This window comes from Balaenoptera borealis (genome assembly GCF_965194805.1).
Source record: "Balaenoptera borealis genome assembly, chromosome: 13".
Taxonomy (NCBI): Eukaryota; Metazoa; Chordata; class Mammalia; order Artiodactyla; family Balaenopteridae; genus Balaenoptera; species Balaenoptera borealis.
Genome location: NC_138870.1, coordinates 12,267,103 through 12,291,821, shown reverse-complemented (window position 1 = coordinate 12,291,821; position 24,719 = coordinate 12,267,103). Strand labels below are relative to the sequence as shown.

The following is a 24,719-nucleotide window of genomic DNA, read 5'->3' as shown; positions in this document are numbered from 1 at the left end:
CTTTGGATAGCCTCTAGAACCTGAGGGTGGGCATTAGCCAACACTGAGCAAAAAAGCCAAGACTCTCAATCATATAGCCATAAGGAAATGAATTCTACCAACAAACCAAATGAACTTGGAAGTAGATTCTTTACCAGTCAAGCTCTCAGATGAAAATTCAGCCCAAATAACACCTTGATTATAGCCTTATGAGACTCTGAGCAGAGGATCCATCTAAGTCAGACTCAAACTCCTGACCCACACAAACTGAGATAATAAATGCCATTATTTTAAGTTACTGAATTTGTGGTAATTTGTTACTTGGCAATAGAAAACTAATACAGGAAGTCATCAAAGAAGGGAAGGGATACCTTAAAATCTTCGAAGGTAGATAGGTGACCTAAATGGATAAAATGGGTCCTAAGTAAAAGACATTGCCTGGCATTCGTAAAAAGGCTAGAACTAGTACTGTAATTATAGCTGGGCAAGAGGGACCTGTGTTTGGGTCCTCATATTTTAGAAGGCCCCTACATATAATAAACATACACACACACATTTAAAAGAACACATGAATGCCTTTGTCGCTCGGAATATGACAATCAGCAGTACCACATGGGGAACTGTGATCTTAAATATCTGCTCTCCTAATACTTTTCAAGGCCTCACGGGAATGATTCTCCATATTTCTTGCTCTATGTCCTCAAAAACAAAAGGAAACTATCAGAACGTTGTGAAGGTTAGTGAGTAGAGACACACACACAGCTTTAGAGTATGCAAATATTTGAGCAGCAAGAGAGGTAAGAAAAAACTTTAACTTCTCAGATGCTTCTCTGCTATTAGTGCAGACTTAATAGATTTTTGCACAGTGAATTCACTTGCCAATAGTGTCAAGCCTCCATTTTCTTGCTTTTTTGAATGTTCCAGTTTGTGGTTCTGTAGATACTCAGAATTTATTGCAGTATTCCTTACATTTGGGGAAAAAAATTTAATATTAAATAATCCATGTTATTCTTATATTTGTATACCATACATGTAGATGTTGATGGAACATAAATGAAACATGATATTCAGTTTTTAAATTAGCAACTAAATTACACTGAGTCCTAGGATTATAAGTAATTCTATTTTCATAAAAATACTTCATTCCTGAGCGATGGGTCAAAAAAGAAATCAAAGAGAAATAAAAAAATACATTGAGACAAATGAAAAAGGAAACACAACATACCAAAACTTATGGAATGCAACAAAAGGATTTTCTAAGAGGGAAATTCATAGTTATAAATGCCTACATCAAGAAACAAGAAACTAAACAAGACCAAAAGACAACCCTCAGAATGGGAGAAAATATTTGCAAATGAAGCAACTGACAAAGGATTAATCTCCAAGATTTACAAGCAGCTCATGCAGCTCAATAACAAAAAAACGAACAACCCAATCCAAAAATGGGCAGAAGACCTAAATAGACATTTCTCCAAAGAAGATATACAGATGGCCAACAGACACATGAAAGAATGCTCAACATCATTAATCATTAGAGAAATGCAAATCAAAACTACAATGAGGTATCATCTCACACCGGTCAGAATGGCCATCATCAAAAAATCTACAAACAATAAATGCTGGAGAGGGTGTGGAGGAAAGGGAACACTCTTGCACTGTTGGTGGGAATGTAAATTGATACAGCCACTATGGAGAACAGTATGGAGGTTCCTTAAAAAACTAAAAATAGAACTACCATACGACCCAGCAATCCCACTACTGGGCATATACCCTGAGAAAACCATAGTTCAAAAAGAGTCATGTACCACAATGTTCATTGCAGCTCTATTTACAGTAGCCAGGACATGGAAGCAACCTAAGTGTCCATCATCGGATGAATGGCTAAAGAAGATGTGGCACATATATACAATGGAATATTACTCAGCCATAAAAAGAATTGAAATGGAGGTATTTGTAATGAGGTGGATGGAGTTAGAGTCTGTCATACAGAGTGAAGTAAGTCAGAAAGAGAAAAACAAATACAGTATGCTAACACATATATATGGAATCTAAGGGGGAAAAAAAAGGCCATGAAGAACCTAGTGGCAAGATGGGAATAAAGACACAGACCTACTAGAGAATGGACTTGATATGGGGAGGGGGAGGGGTGAGATGTGACAGGGTGAGAGAGTGTCATGGACATATATACACTACCAAATGTAAAATAGATAGCTAGTGGGAAGCAGCCACATAGCACAGGGAGATCAGCTAGGTGCTTTGTGACCACCTAGAGGGATGGGATGGGGAGGGTGGGAGGGAGGGAGATGCAAGAGGGAAGAGATATGGGAACAGATGTATATGTACAACTGATTCACTTTGTTATAAAGCAGAAACTAACACACCATTGTAAAGCAATTATACTTCAATAAAGATGTTTAAAAAAAAAACAAGAAACAAGAAACTAACACAACATTGTAAAGCAATTATACTCCAATAAAGATGTTTAAAATAAATAAATAAATAAATAAAAAGAAACAAGAAAATTTTCATACAACCTAACTTTATACCACAAGGAGCTAGAAAAACAAGAACAAATGAAGCCCAAAGTTTGTAGAAGGGAGGGAATAACAGAGATCAGAGCAAAAATAATTAAAATAAAGGCTAAAAAAAAATTTAAAAGATCACTGAAACTAAGAGGTGGTTTTTTGAAAAGATAAAAAAATTGACAAACCTTTAGCTAGACTCACCAAGAGAAAAGACTCAAATAAGTAAAATCAGAAATGAAAGAGAAGAAATTATAACTGATACCCTAGAAATACAAAGGCTCACAAGACACTACTGTGAATAATTATACACCAATAAATTGGACAACCTAGAAGAAATGGATAAATTCCTAGAAACATACAACCTACCAAGACTGAAGCATGAAGAAATAGAAAATCTGAACACACCAATTAACTAGTAAGGAGGTTGAATTAGTAATCAAAAATTTTCCAACAACAAAAGTCCAGGACCAGATAGTTTCACTGGTGAATTCTACCAAACATTTAAAGGCAAGCTAATTCCAATTCTCTTCAAAATCTTCCAAAAAAATAGAAGAGGAAGGAACACTTTCAAATTCATTTTAGGAGGACAGCATTACCCTGATATCAAAACCAGAAAAGGATGCCACCAGCAAAGAAAATAACAGACTAATATCCCTGATGAACATAGATGCAAAATCTTCAACAAAATATTAACAAACTGAATTCAATTAGCAAACAATACATTAAAAGAATCATAGACTATGATAAAGTAGAACTTATTTCAGGTATGCAAAGATGGTTCAACATCTGCAAATCAATCAATGTGATACACCACATTAAAAAAATTAAGGATAAAAATCATATGGTCAGCTCAACAGATGCAGAAAAAATGTTTGACAAAATTCAACATCTATTTATGGTAAAAACTGTCAACAAAGTGGGTGTAGAGGGAACATACCTCAACATAATAAAGGCCACATACGACAAGCCCACAATTACTATCAATCACCCTCAAGGGTAAAAAGCTAAAAGCTTTTCCTCTAAGATCAAGAACAATACAAGAATGCCCACTCTGGCCACTTTTATTAACACAGTATTGGAAGCCCTAACCAGAGCCATTAGACAAGAAAAAGAAAGAAAAGTCATACAGATCAGAAAGAAAACAGTAAAACTGTCATTATGACAGTTTTATTATGTAGATGACATATGATATACAGAAAACCCTAAAGAGTCACAAAGAATCACACACACACTCACACGCCTGAATAGCCAAAGCAACCCTGAGAAAGAACAAATCTGGAAGCATCATGGTCCCTGATTTCAAACTATATTACAAAGCTATAGTAATCAAAATAGTATGGTACTGGCATAAAAACAGACATATAGGTCAGTGGAACAGAATAGAGATCCCAGAAATAAATCCATAAATATAGAGTAAATTAATTTACAACAAAGGAGCCAGGAATATACAATGGGGAAAGGAAAGTCTCTTCAATAAATGGTGTTGCGAAATCTGGATAGCCACATGCAAAGGAATGAAGCTGGACCACTGTCTTACACCATATATAAAAATTAACTCAAAATAGATTAAAAACTTAAGTGTAAGAACTGAAACAATAAAACTCCTAGAAAAAAACATAGGTGTTATACTCATTGACATTAGTTTTAGTGATGATTTTTTTGGACCTGACACCAAAAGCAAAGGCAACAAAAGCAAAAATAAATAAGTGGGAGTATATCAAACTAAAAAGCTTCTGCACAGCAAAGGAAACCATCATCCAAATGAAAAGGCAACCTACAGAATGGGAGAAAATATTTGCAATTTCATAATTGATAATGAGCTAATATTCAAAATATATAAAGAACTCATACACTCGAAAGCCAAAAAAAAAAAAAAATCCAATTGAAAAATGGGCACAATATCTAAATAGACATTTTTCCACGAAGACATACAAATGGCCAACGGTACATGAAAAGGTGATCAAATCACTAGTCATCAGGGAAATGCAAATCAAGACCACAATGAGATATCACCTCACTCTTATTAGAATGACTATTACCAAAACGACAAGAGATATCAAGTGTTGATGAGGTTGTGGAGAAAAAGGGAATGCTTGTGCACTGTTGTTGGGAATGTAAGTTGGTGCAGCCACCATGAAAAACAGTATGGAGATTTCTCAAAAAATTAAAAATAGAACTACCATATGATCCAGCAATTACCCTTTTAGGTATTTATCCAAAGGAAATTCAAATACTAACTCAAGAAGATATATGCACCCCCATGTTCCTTATAGCATTATTTACAATAGCCAAGACGTGGAAGCAACCCTAAGTGCCCATCAATGGCTGAATGAATAAAGAAGATGTGGTATATATAGAGAGAATGAAATATTATTCAGCCATAAAAAAAAAGAATGAAATCCTGCCATTTGCAACAACATGGATGGATCCTGAGAGCATTTGGCTAAGTGAAATAAGTCAGAGAAAGACAAATACCATATGATCTCGCTTACATGTGGAATCTAAAAAACAACAAAAAAGCAAAGTAGAAACTAAACTCATAGATACAGAAAACAGACAGGTAATTGCCAAAGGTATGGGGTAAGGAGGTGAGTGAAAGGGGTCAAAAGGTACAAACTTCCAGTTATAAATAAGTCATGTGTATGTAGTGTATGGCTTTGTGACTGTGGTTTAAAACACTGTATTATGTATTTGAAAGTTGATAATAGAGAAATCTTAAAAGTTCTCACCATAAGAAGAAATTTGTAACTATGTGTGGTGATGGATGTTAACTAGACTTATTGTGGTGTTCATTTTGCAAGATATACAAATATTGAATTATGTTGTATATCTGAAACTAATAAAATATTATATGTCAATTATTTCTCAATGTTTTTAAATTAAAACTTTTTTGCATCAAAGGACAATATCAAGAGAATAGGAAGACAACCCACCTAATGGGACAAAATCTTTGAAAATCTGAATGAAAATCTAGAATTTATAAAGAATTCCTATAACTCACAACAATGACAACAACCATACCCAATTCAAAAATGGTCAAGGGACTTGAATAGACACATCTCCAAAAAAGATATACAAATAGCCAATAAGCACATGAAAAGATGCTCAACACCATTAGTCATTAGGAAAATGCAAATTAAAATCACAATGACATACCACATTATAGCAATTAGGAGGGCTATCACCAAAAACAAACAAATAATAATAACAAGGGTTGACAAGAATGTGAAGAAATTGGAACTCTCATGCATTGCTGGTGGGAATGTAAAACGGTATATCCTCTGTGGAAAACAGGTTGACATTTCCTCAAAAAGTTAAACATAGAATTACCATAGGATCCAGCAATTCCATTCCTGGGATATAAACCCAAAAGAATGGATAGAGGGAATCAAAGAGATGTTTGTACACCCATGTTCATAGTAACATTTGTCACAATAGATGAGTGGTGGGGAAAAAAAAAGTGTCCATCAACAGGTTAACAGATAAACAAGACATGGTATATACATACAGTGGAATAGTATTCACCCATAAAAAGGAAGGAAACTCTGCTACATGCTACAACATAGGTAAGCCTTGAAAACTTTATGCTAAGTCAAATAAGCCAGACACAAAAGGACAAATACTGTATAATTCCACCTATATGAAGTACCTAAACTTGACAAATTCATGGAGATAGAAAGTAGAATAAAGGGTTACCAGGGACTTGGGGAAGTGGGGAATGGAGAGTTACTATTTAATGAGTTCAGAATTTCTCTTTGGGGATGATGATAAATGTTCTGGAAATTGGTAGTGGTGATGGTTGCACAAAATTGTGGATGTATTTAGTGCCACTGAATTGTATACTTAAAAATGGTTAAAATTGTAAATTTTACGTTATGTATATTTTCCCATGATAAAAAAAAAAAAGAACAGAGGACTAAACACAATCTTGGATATTATAAATATCATCACCAAATTTTTAAAAATTAAAGTATTTTTGGAATAAGTTGTCAAGTTCAAGAAAGACAAACAGTGGAAAATAGGAGAAAAAGAATTCTTTAAAAAAGGACTGCTCCAGAAGGTCCAGCATCTAACTAATAGTTCAAAAAAGAGAGAAAAGATCCAAGAGAGGGGAGGAAATTTTCAAGATATATAAAGAAAGAATTTCCCAGAACTAAAGGATACAAGAGTCCTAATTCATAGTGATCATTGCAATTCAGTACAAAACATAAAACATGTACCTAGGCCCTTCACTTTGAAATGTCAAGATCTTGGGAAGAGAGGAAAGATCGTAAAAGCTTATGTCAGGGTGGGTGTAGGGGGATAATAGGCCACATATTAAAATAAATAAAAGTGATATTAGTCTTCTTCTGTATTGGAAGCCAGAGAAAATTTTGAAGTATTATCTTAAAATTTCTGAGTGAAACTGCTTCTCAACATTTAATTTTATAACTAAGCTATCAATCAAATATGAAGCTAGGATAGAGACATTTTCAGACATGCAAAATGTCAAAACTTTACCTCTCATATGCAATTACACAGGAATCTTAATCAAGGATGCCATCTACCAAAAAGAGGACATTAACCAAAAAGAAGTGAGTAGGTTCCAGGAAAGAGATCCCAATATAGTAGAGAGACAAAGAAAATTCAGAGGATGAATTAAAAAGGAAAAGAAGTCATGATTGGAGCAGGACAGGAGACTGCTTGAGAGAGGTCTCGAGAGAGAAATACTGGAAATATTAGATAATCTGATACATTGAACCATGTGAAAAATTATCGTTAGAGGATGTTTAAAGGTGGAGTAAGATAAACCTCGATAAAAAACTGCTCACCAAACAAATGAAAAGCAGGGCAATTACTATTCATAAGAAAAATTAACTTAGACAAGGATATATAATCATAGGGTACTATTTGGTTCAACAACAAATAATATTTACCTGGTCTTAATAATGTAAATACTGGATGTTCAATTCATAATGCTTTAGCTATATTGAGAGAATAAAGGGAAGGGTAGTTTGGAGGAATGGGGTATAAGTGAGGTTAATCCTAATCTACCATACCAGTAGGTTATAAGTCAATGGGTGAACAAAGAGATAGTGATATATGAATGTCACTTAGAAACATGTGGCCAAACAACAGAAGAACAGAGCATCAAAATTGTAAGTGGTTGTTTTTGGAGAAAGGGTTAGAGTAGGGAGAGAAGGAATAGTAGAGTGCTTTTTTTACTATAAGACTTTTAGCACTATTTGATTTTTTAAACTATAGACCTGTATTTGTTTGGTAAAAATAAAAATGAATGTTTTAATAAATAACTTCAGCAAATAAAAGGATAAGTATGGTAATAGGATAAAAAGAATAAAACTATTAAATGTTCAGCTATCAACAAATATAGAGCTTCTACAATCACTAGTAAAATGACAGCACTGCAGTAAATTATGTATGCAGCAGTGACCCTTTGGTGGGAAGAATTTCTTAAAGCAGAATCTTTCTAGTTCTTTTGTTTTATACATGCTAAGCAATATTCTTGCTTAATTATATTGAGCTGAAGAATATAGAATAATTATCAAAGCATCTTGTCCCTAATTTTCATATCCCAGGTCTCATTCAATCTGTACTGATAAAATCACTTTTAGAAAATTAATTCTGGAAATCAATCTCTCTAATCCCCCTTTGTAGAATTATAGTGTTTTCAGTCACAGTATAAATTTAAAAATGACAGTACTGCTTTTGTATGGAAGGAACACTGTGATAAATGAAAGAAGCTGCTTATGGTCTGTGAAGAACAAAGATAACTGGGGTTCCAGCTGCCCTAGACCCAAGCTGACTGTACTGATAGCTGAGAGGATCAGTGTTCTATACACCTGTAACCCACACATGGCACATCAATGCACCTTAGCACATCATTGTACCTATGTACATCAGTTAGGAAGCTCTAGACTACAAGACCCAAATTAATATTTTTTTCTAAGAAGAGGAAGACCTGTATTTAAAGTTTGTTGGAGAAGAAAGGAAACTAGAGGGGGAAAAAGAAGGTTTTGGGGGATGTTAAAGAGGGTAATACATATAAATTCAGCAAGGAAGTATTTTTAGTTTATTTATTTTTTTAATTTTTATTTTATTTTTGTCTGCGTTGGGTCTTTGTTGCTGTGCACGGGCTTTCTCTAGCTGTGGGCAGCAGGGGCTACTCTTTGTTGCAGTGCACGGGCTTCTCATTGCCATGGCTTCTCTTGTTGCGGAGCATGGGCTCTAGGCGCACGGGCTTCAGTAGTTGTGGCACGCAGTCTCAGTAGTTGTGGCGCATGGGCTTAGTTGCTCCATGGCATGTGGGATCTTCCCGGACCAGGGCTCGAACCCGTGTACCCTGCATTGGCAGGCGGATCCTTAACCACTGCACCACGAGGGAAGCCCAAGGAAGTATTTTTAGAAAGGGGAAGCAATGAAGAAAATAATATACTTATATGCTGGGCCATATATTGGGTGCTTTTAAAAATTATAACAAATTATACATAATAGATATTATCCTAATTTAAAAGAAAAAACATTTAGTTTCCAAGGTAAAATAACCTAAGCATTAATGTGGTCATTTGAATCTGTATGACTGTAAGTGTGAATTAGAGATATTCAGCACAAAGCCAGCCAGTCCATATCCCGTCTAATGAAAGTTCCTGAAGTTCACAATAGTTGTTTTTGTCTGTCCACAGACATTTCTCCTCCTTCTGGTAAGAGAAGTACATCATTCTGGGTTCAGTGAAGGGAGAAGAATCACTAATAAGTGTTAGAATAGGATAACGATTGGTCACATGCTTGCAAGTGATAATGGCTGATCACATGGTTGTAAGTGGTATTTATAACTGAATTCTTCTACTACTCATTACATGCTGCTATTCACCTCAAATGGTTCTATTTCCTTACCTGTGATGATCCAAACTTTTGTTTCTGAAGGGTTTGTTCCATTAATGGTCCTGATTTTACTGGTTTGTTGTAGTGTTCCCATTAATTTTATCACAGGATATGGGTGTACTAAGAGACACCCCCAGAGTATCTCCTGTGTTCCAGACATACTTCTCTTTATGTCCATTATGTAGCAACAATCTAATTTCCCCTTAATAGTATTAATTACTGGTATTAATGAATACCAGTACAGTATCATTCACTGGCATGAGTTGCCCCAAAACCAGGTAATTTCTAGTTTAATAAAATCAATGTATTCGCCGGTGAAACAGTCTTCACTTGGGAACCAATACCTCCAGATCAGCAGAGCCTAAAGTTGTGGGATAGGAAGCAAAGAATTCACTAGTGGAACATTAAGTGTAATTGCAAAAGGAGGCACTCGCATATCCAGCCCTTGGTTTTGAGACTCATGAATCTTACTTTTGTCACTGAATCAGAGTATATGTCACAAACTGGAGAACATTATCTCAGCTCCACAAAGTGTTGCCACCCAGTTGACATCATAACTAAGCCTTCAAAAGGCCATTCTTGGCTTCCAGATTTAGCTCAGAAAGCTGAAAAGAGTGTCACCCTTACAGCAAAATAAATTAGCTGTGCAAATTAATGACTTTTGCTGAACCCGTTTGAGAACTACAGCTATAGGGCAAACAACTAACCTGAAAGCTGGAGAGAGACAGAGAAAAACAAGGTCTGAGCACTTTTTTACCTTGGCAGTTGCTTCCAGATGCCATTTAAGCCAGTAAGAAGATGCAGCTAGCAATTTTTTACCAAATTGCTAAAGACCAGGTATGGGCTAAAATGAGTGTGAGGCTCCTGAGGGACACAGACATGCAGGGCATTGCACACTCTTTCAGGCTTTTCCTCCAGGAATCCAACCAGGCTCCCATGAGGAAGAGTGGGGGAATCCTGAGAAAGATTGCTTCACAGTGCCGGCTGGGAGAGGGGAACACAGCCACTGCTGAAACCTGTCTCTCCTACCTCCTCTGTGGAACAAAAACCTTAATTTGAAGTGGAAAAAGCAACAAAAACTAACTGTAGGACAAAAAGAATGCTCTACCCCTATAGGAGGAGTAGGAAGACATGCTAGGCCTAGTATATATCTGCAAGAGACACAGAACACTTATGAAATCCATACCCCAAGACCCAAGTTTACAGTGCCTGCTTAAAGCTATTACTTAATCTCCACATTATATCCCCCACCCTTCCCCACCACCTCATGCTAAAATGATTTGACTTTTAAAATAATAGTACATTATGGCTGGGAGAGCTAAAAAACCCACAGTAATGGAGGTGAAGAATGCCGTAAATGAGCTTATCAGTAGACTCAACATAGGTAAGCAAAGAACCAATAAACTTGAAGATAGGTCAACAGAAATTACCCAAAGTAAAATGCAAAAAGAAAAACAAGAATGAATGAACAAACAGAACAGAATATCCAAGAGATGTGAGATAGTATCAAATGGTGTGATACATACATAATTATAATCCCAGAAGGAGAAGAAAGAACAAGGCAGAATATTTGACTAAATAATGGGCAAAATTTTTCCAAAATTAATGACAGACAATAAGTCATACATCCAAAAACCTCAGAGAACCAAGTAGGATAAATACCAAAACCCCACAACTTAGACATATCATGTTGAAATAGCTGCAAACCAGACAAACAAAAATCTTGAAGGCATCCAGAGAAAAAGATACATTACTTACAGAGGGGCAAGGCTTAGAATTATAACATATGTCTCATCAAAAACTATGCAAGCAAGAAGACAAAGTGACATCTTTCAAGTGCTGAAAGAAAAAAAAAAAATCAACCCATAATTCTATACCTGGCAAAAGTATCCTTAAAAATGAAGAAGAAATAAAAATGTTCTCAGACAAATCAGAACTGAGGGAATTCATTGTCAATAGAACTACTCTAAAAGAAATGTTAAAGAAGTTCTCAGGGAGAAAGAATATTAGATAGGTGAGAAACATGGATCAACATAAAGCAATAAAGAGTATCAGAAATCAATAAATGGGGGGACTTCCCTGGTGGTCTGGTGGTTAAGAGTTCGCCTTCTAATGCAGGGGGTGCGGGTTCAATCCCTGGTCAGGGAGCTAAGATCCCACATGCCTCTCGGCCAAAAAACCAAAACGTAAAACAGAAGCTATATTGTAACAAATTCAGTAAAGACTTTAAAAATGGTCCACATCAGAAATCAGTAAATGAAGGTAAAAGAAAATATTTTCAATTACTCTAAAACACAACTTAGTCTTTAAAGCAAAAGGCCATTCTACCATTCTATTAGGACAGTTGTTTCAGGTGATGGGGACATGGTAACACTAGCAAATTCTATGAGATGAGCATATCACCATACTTCATTTGCTGTAAAATGAGTTCCTTGGTTGGAAATGCTATTCTTTGGAATATTATGATGAAGGCATTCTGTAAATCCACAGGTTGTAGTGATTTTGGCAGCAGTACTGTAGGCAGGGAAGGTAAATATGCTTCCAAATTATATTAGTCTGAAATAGTCTATTTCAATGAGAACAGTGTGTACCCTTTGAATGATGGAATTAATCTAATGTAATCATCCTCCTACCAAGGTTGGCTTATCCTCCAGGAATGGTTCTAAAGCAGGAGGGTCATTGTTGATCTCTACTGTTGTAGCTTGGGCTCACTGCAATGGTTTTGGTCAGTGGAAATTCATGTTGCTAAGTCTATGCATAACCTCCATCCCTGACCACATGACCACTTTGTGCAAAAGCCCATTTAACAAGGACAGGGATGTCTGAGGAAAAATGATGCCTGACATCTGCAGAATGGGTCATCTTTTCTACCTTATTATAAATATCCTCTTTTGTTGAGGTTGCCCTTTGGTGATATTCACATGGGACGCAAATATCTCCATACCCTGTGCTCATTTGGAGAGGTCCATTCATATACCTCTACCCCAGACGCTGTGTCATCAGTCTTCCAATTCTGTATTGTCCCTGACCATCCAGCCAAATGTCAGCAAATGCCCACGAATGTAGATCCATACTTCTGGCCATCTCTTTGGTCCAGATACAGTAGACAGCTAAATGTACCACTTGAAGTCCTGCCCAATGAGTTTTTTCCTTCACCAGTATTCTTCAGGTCCACCCCAGGGTGTGGCTGTGGGACGGCAGCCATCCAATTTCAGGTGGTGCCAGCATATAATTCAGAACCATCTTTAAACCAGGCCCAAATTTTTCTTAGTTATAGGAATTTTCAATGCATTCACAGGTGCAAGAGAGAGAAGAGGCAATGTAGCAGGAGATGGAACCAGACTCATAAAACTTACTACTTTCTGTAGGAGTTTCTCAAGACCAATCTAGATTGATGATAGAGTGCTGCTGTGCATACTCAATTTTATGGTTTTATGTGTCATACAATACTCAGTTCATGATGGGCAGCTGAGGTCACATGGTAACTCAGTGGCTTGTGGTCAAGCTATCAGTCTGTATTAGGGCCAATAGCAGGACAGAGCTATTTCTCAAAGGACAGTAGTCATCTGCAGAAGATGGCATAGCTCTGTTTCAAAATCCTATAGGAGCCTGCCAAAGGCTTCATACAGTATCCCTATCAATACCACAGAAAGCACAAGCACAATCATATCTGCTGAGTTATATGGCCCAAATGACAGAGCAGATTGTGCAGAAGCCTCAATCTGATGCTGAAATTCTTCCAGGATCCACACCAAACCAGCAGCCTTTTGGGTTATCCAGTAAGTGGATCAGAGTATGTTGTCTCTAAAATCCAAACAGGCCCAATAGGCACCCTGTCCCTTTCTTACTGGTAGGAAGAATCAGATGAAACAACTTGTACTTTATCTTGGAAGGGGTACCTTCCAAGTCCATACCCTGGATCACTGGACCCTATAAAGCAACCAATTCAGGAAAGGTCATTACTGGTTCTTCAGACAAGAGGAGACTAATTTCCAGAGGCAGAATACAAAAGGCTATTTCTGATACAAAAGATGCTTGACAAAATTTGGGTTCTTAGCCTAAATGGAGTCTCCTCTATGTTCCCACCCCAATTCTCTCACTCCTTCGAATCAATGTTCTAACATTAATATAAGAGACCATTTGATGTTATAATTTTAATTTGCATTGTAACCTAGCCATCCACATGACTAGACTTTGGGCTTGGTCAGAAACCTTGACACTCTGCAGCTAAAAGAAATAAAGATTTATTTTAGGGCAGTCATAGAAGCCATCTTGTTCCTTACCTGGATCTAAAACTGGGAATTTAAAGTTCTGAACTCATCATTTTCTTTCTTCAAGTTCTACAGTGCATCTGGAAGCAATCAACCAACACTATTGTTTTTCCCCTAAGATAATCTATGGTATCAACTATTTGTATAGGCAGTTGATTTCTCATGACCGTGTGTTATAATTTAAGTAACTATCTTGCCACTTCATGCAATAGGCTACCATTTTATTACTGGCAACAGGGTCATTAATCCCAAATTTAGGTAGATCAAAGAATCAATTCTAAAGTCCCATCATCATGTTTCTGTTCCCCTGGAACAATTTTCAGTACCAATAACAATATCAGCTGGGTTTAGTAAGAGAAGCAGAGATCTTAATAAGTCTTATGGAATAAGAGATTTACTATAGGATTTAAACCTTCTACACCTGTAGTAGGAGCTGGGGAAGTAACAGTCAGAGAAGGCTAGTTGAAGGAACAGAGAAGGAGTCACCAACTAACTAATCAGAAAAGTAAAGCATATATAGCTGCCTAAGTGGGACTGCAAAGGGAAAGCTGTTGCCTCTGCGTAGTTAGTTATTGCCTCTGTGTTTAAACCAAGTGTCTGTTGCTCATCAACAGGTTTGGCAGATAGGAAGACAAGCTGGAGGTGAAGTGAAGGAGAGTGAGGACCATCTGGAACTTGTCAAGGTCAATATATGACCTCTTTGTCTGTTCATCACCACATTTGACTAAGATGACCTTCACAGAGCAATGGCCAGTGCTTCACTTCAGCTTGGTATGGGCTTAAGACGGTATATATGCCATGGGTGGGTATTTGGTGGGTGGGTGAAAAATGGAGACACAATATGCTATATTTCAAAAAACAAAAATCAAATTGACATCAGACTTCTCTGTTATATTAAATACCAAATACTTAATTGAGCAATATCGTAAGAGTTTTGGGAGGGAAAGGATGGGCCATTAGAATTTATGTTTAAATTGTCTTTCATGTAGAAAAGTAACAAATTTTATTCTTTGATACGCAAAGGTTCAGAAAATATATGACCTATCTACCCTTTTAGAAAAGCTACTGACAGTTATAGACCTATTTATCCAAGAGAGTCACCAAAATTAATACCTCCAGAATTAGAAGGTTTGGGTATTAGTTAAAAAGATTTGTTTAAAAGAACTATTTATAGGCACAGCACACAACTCCCAACAAAAATTCTGAGAATAATAATTTAAGAAGCCATAATGAATTGACTTTACCATCCTAATGATCTTGCAAGAATGCAAAAGTGTGGATGCCTCCTTCTCAAAGAAAATTCAACAAAATTTAAAAGCAAGCAGTCTCATTATAAATATTATTTTCCTTTAGGACTTGACAAAAAAAAAATATTTCTTAAGTAACCTCACCTCAAAGTATATACTTACTTTTAGAATTTCAATTAAATAATGAAACAATTATAAACTATCTAGCCCCAGGATAATTTCTGTAAGAAAATACATCAAAATAATGATGTAGCTTTATTGAAGTGATGGCATTTTGATTGAGTTTTGTCTTTCTATTTGGAATTATTTTCCAAATTGTCTTTCATAAGCAATAGTAGGGCTTCCCTGGTGGCGCAGTGGTTGAGAATCCGCCTGCCAATGCAGGGGACACGGGTTCGAGCCCTGGTCTGGGAAGATCCCACATGCCGCGGAGCAACTGGGCCCGTGAGCCACAACTACTGAGCCTGCGCGTCTGGAGTCTGTGCTCTGCAACAAGAGAGGCCGCGATAGTGAGAGGCCCACGCGCCACAATGAAGAGTGGCCCCCGCTTGCCACAACTAGAGAAAGCCCTCACACAGAAACGAAGACCCAACACAGCCATAAATAAATAAATTTAAAAAAAGAAAAACTAGTGAAAGTAAATTCAGCATTGTTGTTTGCTGGTGTAGCCATTAAAAGTAAAGGTAATTTCATAAAAAAAAAAGCAATAATAAATTTGTTAATTGCAGGAGTTATGCTTCCAGGTAAGATGTAGCCAGTCTCACAATGCCTAGTCTAAAAGTCCAGCCAGAGGAATGGGTATGTTATACACACAGGAGACAACTCCAGATTTCACCCTCAAGATGTTTGAAACCTGAGGTGAACTCAAACAAAATAAACTTTTAATCTAAACCCAACAGAGCATAATCCTGATTGGATCAAAGTAATGTTTCTCAGTCTAGCTTCCTGACAGTGGAAAAGACACGCACTCTCTAGGACAAAATAATATTTCAGTTCCCATAAATTTTTAGATATATAATGTTCAGCATACAGTAAAAAAAAGAGGGGCTTCCCTGGTGGTGCAGTGGTTAAGAATCCACCTGCCAATGCAGGGGACATGGGTTCGAGCCCTGGTCTGGGAAGATCTCACATGCCGCGGAGCAGCTGGGCCCGTGAGCCACAACTACTGAGCCTGCGCGTCTGGAGCCTGCACTCCGCAATGGGAGAGGCCACGACAGTGAGATGCCCGCGCACCGCGATGAAGAGTGGCCCCTGCTCGCCGCAACTGAAGAAAGCCCTCGCACAGAAACGAGGACCCAACGCAGCCAAAAATAAATAAATAAATTTATTTAAAAAAAAAAAAAAAGAAATGAGACATGCAAATATGAAGGAAAATGTGACTTATCAACAGGGAAAACATAGCCATTAAAAGCAGAACCATAGGGCTTCCCTGGTGGCACAGTGGTTGAGAAGCTGCCTGCCAATGCAGGGGACACGGGTTCGAGCCCTGTTCTGGGAAGATCCCACATTCCGCGGAGCAACTAGGCCCGTGAGCCACAACTACTGAGCCTGCGCGTCTGGAGCCTGTGCTCCGCAACAAGAGAGGCCGCGATAGTGAGAGGCCCACGCATCGCGATGAAGAGTGGCCCCCGCTTGCTGCAACTAGAGAAAGCCCTCGCACAGAAACAAAGACCCAACACAGCCAAAAAATAAATAATAAATAAGTAATAAATAAATTAAAGAAATCAGTATAAAAAAAAAACTGGAAACTTTAAAAAAAAAAAAAAAGCAGAACCATAGATTACCCAGATGTTGGAATTGGCAAACAAGAACTTTTAAATTACTATTAGGAATGTGTTAAGGAAAACAGGGGGAAAGACATATAAAACAGTTAAAATATAGAGAACTTAATAAAAATAAATCTCTAAAAAACAAGCAAGTATATATTCTAGAACTGAAAGATACAATAATTGAAATTAAGAATTCATTGTATAGGCTTAACAGCATACTGGATGTAGGATAAAGGATTAGTGAACTTGAAGAAAATCAATATATATTATCCAAACTAAAACACAGGGAAAAGAAGAAGAAAAAAGAGATGAGAGAGTAGGAAGAAGTAAAGGAGAAGAGAACAATTGGAAGAATTTTGGAAAATTCTCTGCTGCTATCTCTTCAAATATTTCTTCAGACACAGACTTCTCCTTTCCTTCTGAAACACCATTTAGATTCATATTAGACTTTTTCATTGTGCTAACATTTTTCTTATGCTCTTTTCTGTATTTTTCATTCTTTTTTTCTTTCTGTGCTTCAGAAAATTTTTCTGTTTTCAGTTTACTAATGATCTCTTTTGTGCTAATCTACTGTGGGACACTTCCATTAAGTTGTTAAGTTCAGTTACCACTGAGGTGAGATTTTACAGTTTAGAATTAGAAATTCCATTTGATTCCCTTATATAGATTCCAGTTTTCTGATTAAATTCTCCATTCTTTCATCAGTTTTGTCCATCTCTACCGTGATTTTCTTGAGCACATTAAAGTTCTTGTCTGCTGTTTTCAATATCTGGATCAGCTGTGGATCTATTTCTGTCCTCTATTTTGTCTTCACTTATCTATTTTATGTTCTTGTCTCTTGGCATACCTAGTAATTTTTGACTGGATGCTAGATATCATGTATAGAAGTTGTAAAATCTCCAGATGATATTGCTTCCTTCAGAGAAGATTTACCCTCCCTTTTTCTTTGAAGACAATAGGTGCTCCTTTAATCAAGGGGCCATCATTTGGGTAAGGATTTTTGTCTGCCCTTGTTTTTCCCCTATGCTTATGGTATACTTCTCCAGGGCTTTCAACCAAATGCCTGATATGTTAACCTGAGCCCTTCCCCAGAAAGTTCTAAATTCTAATCTTTACCTCCTTAGTACCTTGAGATTGCAAAACTCTCCACTCTAATTTTTGGAAGCACTCTACTTTGTTTCTTAGCTTAAGAATTGTACAACTTAAGAATTTAGCAAACGACAAGGGGAAACTCTCTGCATGTCAACCTCAATTCTCCATTCCTCTCTTCTTACTAGCATCTTAGCTCCTCATGCCTTCAATTGTGTTTCTCTAGCAAAAACTGTGACAAAGCTCTGTTAATTTCTCTGTTCTCCAGTATTGGCTCTCTGGGTAAATCCTGGAATATCAATCTCTTGCTTTGTGTCCAGAAATAGAAACTTCCTCAGTGCAAAAGCACCAATAGACATCATCAGTCTATAATAGGATACTCTATCATGTCCCTCAGATGTTTCACTTTAACTGAAGAACAATAGAAAGCTATTTAAGCAGAAGAGGGAGAAGATCAGATTTACATTTTAATATTAATATTATACAACCTCTAATGAAATAATAAATTCAGGGAATAATCATCAATGGCTACTAAATTCATAGGCTCAGTTGTTCTCCAACTTTTTCTCAGGGATGCCTCACACTTTTAAAAATTATTGGACACCACAAAGAGGTTTTCTTTTTGAAAGTTATATATCTCAATATTAATTACACTAGAAATTAAAACTGAGAAAAATTTAAAACACAGGAATGTCATGTAGTGTCTGAAAAACTCTGCTGTACACTTGTGAGAATATAATGAGGAAAGCAAATAATATCTATTACTATTTTGAAATATTTTTGACCTTGCAGACTCCCTGGAAGAATTTCAGAGATCCCCAGAGATTATGGACTACAATTTGAAAACTATGGTGTTAGCTGAAATATTGTTAGGAAACTTGATGATGAAGGATTAGGCTAACAATACCTGAACTCAGAGCCAATCTTGTCCACACAAAAAGGACATTATTTGACTCATGATGCAATACAATATGAAGTATACAGCATCATCTCTGACACATGCTTGCCAAAGAATATTGAACCTTAATCTAATAAAATTTCTAGATTTAAGACGTTTACAGGAGATACAAGGAATAGAAGAACATGTTTGCAATTAGCAAAATTTATAAAATGGGAAATTCTACATGACAAATAAACCAGCTTTTTAAGCAAACAAATGGCGAAAGGAGGCAAAGGGAGGCAGGGATTATCGATTTTTTTTTTTTAAACTGGAAGTTTGTACTTTTTGACTCCCTTCACCCATTTAGCCCACCCTCTCCACCCACCCTGTCTCTGGCACCCAGCAATCTGTTCCTGTATCTATACGTTTCATTTTCTTTCTGTTTTTTAGCTTCCACATATAGGAGAGATCATATGGTATTTGTCTTTCTCTGTCTGACTTATTTCACTTAGCATAACGCCCTTGAGGTCCATTCATGTTGTCATAAATAGCTAGATTTCATTCTTTGTTATGGCTGAATAATTTTCTGTTGTTTGTACATACCAAATTTTCTTTATCGTTCATCTGTGGATGGACACTTAGGTTGTTTGCATATCTTGGCTATTGTAAATAATTCTACAGTGAACATGGGGGTGCATATATCTTTTCGAGTGTTTTTGTTTTCTTCAGATAAATACCCAGAAGTGGAATTGCTGGATCATATGGTAGTTCTATTTTTAATTTTTTGAGGAATCTCCATATTGTTTTCCATATTGGCTGTACCAACTCACATTCCCAGCAACAGTGCATAAGGATTCCCTTTTCTCCACATCCTCACCAACACTTATTTTTTGTCTTTTTCATAATAGCCATTCTAGCAGGTATGAGGCTATAACTCATTGTAGTTTTGATTTGCATTTCTCTGATAATTAGTGATGTTGAACTCTGCCTATCTTTGAAGAGTTCCATTTTGCCAGACTCATGTGAATATACCTTCCCACTATATGAAAATAGTCTTGTTAATGTCAATTAGTGTTGAAATATAACATCATCACCATATATAAGCAAGAAATGCCCCAGTAGGACCAGGATACAGTCTCATGGGGCCTGCAATCTACAGATGGTCAGAAATGCAAATTTCTAACCAGAGATAAAGAGATTTCTGAACAAAAGTTAATTATCCCTTATTATCATGATATAATCACATATGGTAGGAAGAGAAATTTTAACAAAATTACATATGTTAAGCTAGACTGAACCTGGTGTACAGGTATCCAGTGGGCTCCTGATAACATTTCATATAGAGAGGTGCAAAAGAGCGTGAGAACTTTGTCAAAAGTTAAAATTTGTGACTTGACCATGTTTGTAGTTTTAGTCACCTTATCTGTTTCTTTACTGCCATAAAGCCCTTAGTATATTCCATTTACTGAGGGTTTCCAGTGTGCCTAGTACTGTGCCAGGTATTTTAAATATTTTGTGTCATGCAGTCTTTACAACCATGATAGGTAGACATAACCTTCATAGTGGAGGAAATTAGGGATCAGAGAGATTAAGTGACAACCACAGAGCTAGTAAGTGGTAGGGACAAGATTTAAATACTTGACTCAGTATACCATAATCTTTTCAATACAACTGAGGTCTCCAATTATGAAGTACATAGGAACTAGTAGAAAGCTGATTAAAAAAAGAGAGAGAAAAAAATCTCAGCCCCCCACCCCCAGACTAGTAAATCTAAATCTGTCTGCTAACTGGTAATCTTCGCCACATTTCAAACTCCTTAGTCAAAATTACAGAGGAAGCTAGGGTGTTTGTCTTAGATGTTTACAATCACATGTTTAACAGGTAATCTCATAGGTTATAAACTAGCTTCCCTCCAATCATGTACCTACCCTGATCTAATCATTAATCGTGGAATGCAATTCAAGGTGGCTTCCCTGAGTAGGGCTTGAGTTAAAAGAGGACAGTGGGTGTGGTAGCTAGTATGACTTTATGTCCAGTATATTTCACTTTTTGGGTGTAATGCATGAAACGTCTCCTTATGATCTATCATGTGAAAAACTATAAATGTATTCAAATTGTTGTTAATACACGGTTTAACTACTCTATCAAAAAGTGATATTGGACTTCCCTGGTGGCGCAGTGGTTAAGAATCCGCCTGCCAATGCAGGGGACACAGGTTAGAGCCCTGGTCCGGGAAGATCCCACATGCCGTGGAGCAACTAAGCCCGTGCACCACAACTACTGAGCCAGCATGCCACAACTACTGAAGCCCTCACACCTAGAGCCAGTGCTCCGCAACAAGAGAAGCCACCGCAATGAGAAGCCCACACACCACAATGAAGAGTAGCCCCCACTGGCCACTAGAGAAACTAGAGAAAACCCACACGCAGCAGCAAAGACCCAACACAGCCAAAAATAAATTAATTAATTAATTTTTTTAAAAAGTGATATTAAGACGTGTAGTAGGAGAAAAAATGTCCCCTCCCCTAAAAGGTGTATTTACTTCCTAACCCCCAGAACCTGTTAATACTACCTTATATGACCAAAGAATGAATATTACCATGTATAGCAAAAGATGTGATTAAATTAAGGATCTTCAAAGGAAGAGTTTATCCTGTATTATCTGGGTGGGTCTGAAATACAATCAAATGTATCCTTATAAGAGAGAGGTAGAGGGATATTAGAAAGACACACAGAGGAGAAGGCAATGTGAAAATAGAGGCAGAGTTCAGAGTGATGAGGCCAAGAGCCAAGGAATGCCAAGGAATGGCAGGCAACCACTAGTAGCAAAACGAGGAAAGGAATCAAACCTCCCCCAGAGCCTTTGGAGGGAGTGTGACCCTGCTAACACTTTGATTTTGCACTTCTGATCCCCAGAACTATGAGAGAATAAAGGTGTGTTTGTTTTAAGCCACCAAATTTGTGGTGATTTTTTATGGCAGCCACACTAAACTAATGCAAGGGGTAATTTTCAAAGTTGGTTTTTCCCCTTCAGTTCAAAATCTCCAGGCATTTTATATTAGCCCTCTAATTCCTTTGGGGACCTCTCCAAGTTTTACTCCTTGCTATTCTTTAGTCTTTGGACTAAATTCTAAATGTAAATACCACAAACATTCCCTGTTGATCAGTGGTTTACAAATACTGGTGGCATAGGAATACCCAATCTGCACTCATCACTAATGCAGATTCTTGGACTCTACCATAGTCTTTAGAATCTAAGAACCTAAGCATCTAAGAAACTAAATTTTTTGACAAGTAGCACAGATCATTTTGATAGGCCTTGGACCACATTTTATTTTTATTTTTATTTTTTGCCACACCTCGCGGCGTGCGGAACTTCCCTGACCAGGGATCAGACCCATGCCCCCTGCAATGGAAGTGTGGAGTCTTAACCACTGGACCACCAAGGAAGCCCAGACCACATTTAAAAAACCAATTATTTGGGGCTTCCCTGGTGGCGCAGTGGTTAAGAATCTGCCTGCCAGTGCAGAGGACACGGGTTCGAGCCCTGGTCTGGGAAGATCCCACATGCCGCGGAGCAACTAAGCCCGTGAGCCACAACTACTGAGCCTGCGCGTGTAGAGCCTGTGCTCCACAACAAGGGAGGCCACGACAATGAGAAGCCCGCACACTGCAATGAAGAGTGGCCCCCGCTCGCCGCAACTAGAGAGGGCCTGCGCACAGAAACAAAGACCCAACACAGCCAAAAATAAATAAATAAATAAATTTATTTATTTAAAAAAAAAAACCAATTATTTGAAATAGTGGAGGAAACGTGAAACATTACTACATAAAGTAAAGTCAGGGGCTTCCCTGGTGGCGCAGTGGTTGAGAGTCTGCCTGCCACTGCAGGGGACACGGGTTCGAGCCCTGGTCTGGGAGGATCCTGCGTGCCGTGGAGCAGCTGGGCCCGTGAGCCACAATTGCTGAGCCTGCGCGTCTGGAGCCTGTGCTCCGCAGCAAGAGAGGCCGCGATAGTGAGAGGCCCGCGCACCGCGATGAAGAGTGGCCTCCGCTTGCCACAACTAGAGAAAGCCCTAGCACAGAAACGAAGACCCAACACAGCCGTAAATAAATTAATTAATTAATTTAAAAAAAAAAAAAGTAAAGTCAGGCTCAGCTGTGAGTGATGGAAAATCAATAATACTGACTTTTAAAAGATAGAAGTTTATTTCTCTCACACATAAAAAATAGTCAGAGGTAGGCAATTCAGGGCTGTCACAGCCCTCCATTATATAAGAAATTTAGTCTTCTTCTAAATTGTTTCTCCTTGTATCTGACGGCAATACCATCCTCAGCATGGACCTTTTGCCTCATGGGACCAAAATGGCTGCTTGAGTGCCAGCCATTATGTCCACATTTGTCCTGTGGGAAATTACCTTGATGCAACAGTAGACTCTAAGTATACTACCATGCAAGCGATCACAGAAGTCATGAAACAAAAAGGTCTGCAGACCAAGTAAATATGCTCAAATTATATGGTTTATTAAATCAGTTTAAAACAGAATGAGAAACAAGGAAAAAGAAATGGGATAACAGATTTGCACACTTAAGATAGGATGCAAGTGGGATGGAAGGACCACATTATCTGAACCCTGGGTTACATAATGTTCATATATTCTCTTTTTCTCTCTACCACATCAGTCTTCCCCTTTGACGGTGTGATTTTGACGAACAGAACTAGGATTTGAGCAAGGGAGCTTGGCAGACAGGAGGTGTCTGGAACCAACACACTCATGTGTTCTATCAGCAAGAAACGGGTGAGTACGCCTGGCTACCATTGTAGCTCCCTAATTAGCCTGCTGGACAATTATGCGTGTTATCTATGTTTGTAGGGTAGAGCACATGTGCGGCCAGAATGATACCATAATGAATATCACTAATGAGTAGCTGTATTCCTTTCCTATTGCTATGTCTCAAATTACCACCAATTTGGCAGCTTTAAACAATACCCATTTACTAGTCACAGCTCTGTAGGTTAGAGGTCTGGCACTGCATGACTAGGTTCTCTGCTCAAGGCATCACAAGGCTGAAGTCAAGGTTCAGCTGGGCTGAGTTCTTGTCTGAGGCTCTGTGGACGAAACCACTTCCAAGCTCATTCTTCTTGTTGACAGAATTCAGTTCCTGAAGTTGCAGGACTGGGGTCCCCTTTCCTCAGTGGCTGTGAGCTAAGGGCTGCTCTTGGCTCCTGCAGGCTGCTGACATTCTTTGCGACGTGTCCCCCTTCCATCTTCAAGGCAGGAATGGTGCATCTTGCTTTGAATCTCTGGCTTTCCGTCTCTGATCTCTAGGCCTATGTTTAAAGGGCTCTGGTAGTTAGGTCAGGCCCACCTGGATAGTCCCCCTATCTCATGGTCAACTGATTGAGGATCTCAGATACGTCAGCAAAATCCCTTCACAACAACACCTAAATCAACGTTTGATGAATAACTAAGTGAAGATGTGTAGATAGCAGGGTCCAGAAATTTGGGGGGCCATTTTACAATTCTGCCTACCACAGCAGCCAGCTGAAGGATGGCCTAGTTGTTAGCTTAGAGATGTACCTATACCTTGTGACTTGACCTTTTTACCCCTTTCTACCTGTGACTAGCATTCTTGTTTGTCCTGTCGTACACTCCATTTTTTTTTTTTTTTTGGCCACACCATGCGGCACGTGGGATCTTAGTTCCCCCACCAGGGATGGAACCCGCTCCCCCTGCAGTGGAAGCGCGGAGTCTTAAGCACTGGACCGCCAGGGAAGTCCCTATACTCCATTTATTATATGTAACTTCAACATGTTTTACAAGTTACTAACTTACTTAAAATCTGTATTTAACACATTTTATAAATTCTGCCTATGTCTCACAAGCTACGTGCTTACACATTATCTGTAATTAACACCCTCCACAAGATTCACCTGTATTTCATAGGCTACTAGCTTACCTGGTGTTTAGGCTTAGTACTTCTTAGGAGTTTCAAATATCTCATTTGTTTGTCTTATCCTGAATGTAAGAATTGAATATTCTCAAATAAGACAGCACACATACATTCTTTCAGTCAGC

General features: G+C 37.9%; 1 protein-coding gene across 1 annotated transcript in view; it reads left to right on the top strand.

Moving 5' to 3' along the window:
• The first annotated feature begins 15,648 nt into the window (after nucleotides 1–15,648).
• GRIN2B (glutamate ionotropic receptor NMDA type subunit 2B) overlaps nucleotides 15,649–24,719 on the top strand; it is a 697,821-nt gene continuing 688,750 nt past the window's right edge. The window contains exons 1-2 of the mRNA XM_082352572.1: nucleotides 15,649–22,478; nucleotides 22,793–23,438. The gene's annotated coding sequence lies outside the window, so the exon portion shown is untranslated. The remainder of the gene's footprint in view (nucleotides 22,479–22,792; nucleotides 23,439–24,719) is intronic.